Below are 1,042 nucleotides of genomic sequence, written 5' to 3' on the forward strand. Positions count from 1 at the left end.
TTTGAAAAAGAATTTTTGAAATTTTCGAAAAAAATAAAAAAAATGAAAAAGATATAATTTTTGAAAAAGATTTTAAAAAGATAAGATTTTTAAAATTGAAAATTTGACTTGACTTGTAAGAAACAACTAATTTTGAAAATTTTTGACTAAGTCAACTCAAATTTTCGAAAATTTGGAGAGAAAAAAGGAAAAGATATATTTTTGAATTTTTTTGAATCTTTTAATCATGAGAGAGAAAAACACAAAAATGACCCAAAACATGAAAATTTTGGATCAAAACACTTAATGCATGCAAGAACACTATGAATGTCAAGATGAACACCAAGAACACTTTGAAGATCATGATGAACATCAAGAACATATTTTTGAAAACTTTTTGATGCAAAGAAAATATGCAAGACACCAAACTTAGAAATTTTTAATGCTTGGAAAATATGAATGCAAAGATGCACATGAAAAACAACTAACAACACAAAACAAGAAATCATCAATATCAAACAAGAAGACTTGTCAAGAACAACTTGAAGATTATGAAGAACACTTTGAATGCATGGAATTTTTGAACAATGCAAGAAAAAATTTTAAAAGCATGCAATTGACACCAAACTTAAAAATTGACTCAAGACTCAAACAAGAAACACAAAATATTTTTAATTTTTATGATTTTATTAATTTTTTTGGATTTTTATTATATTTTTCAAAAATAAAGTTTGGAAAAATGAAAAAAAGAAAAGAAAAATTTTGAAAAAGATTTTTGAAAAGAAAATTACCTAATCTGAGCAACAAGATGAACCGTCAGTTGTCCATACTCGAACAATCCCCGGCAATGGCGCCAAAAACTTGGTGGACGAAATTGTGACCCTCTTTGTATTTGCATGAGATTTATTTAATGGCTATTGATTATGTGTGGACACAACTCCGTTCATCTTAACCAGCAAGTGTACTGGGTCGTCCAAGTAATACCTTACGTGAGTAAGGGTCGATCCCACAGAGATTGTTGGTATGAAGCAAGCTATGGTCACCTTGTAAATCTCAGTCAGGC

This window comes from Arachis duranensis, chromosome 9, assembly GCF_000817695.3.
Source record: "Arachis duranensis cultivar V14167 chromosome 9, aradu.V14167.gnm2.J7QH, whole genome shotgun sequence".
In the NCBI taxonomy this organism is placed as follows: Eukaryota; Viridiplantae; Streptophyta; class Magnoliopsida; order Fabales; family Fabaceae; genus Arachis; species Arachis duranensis.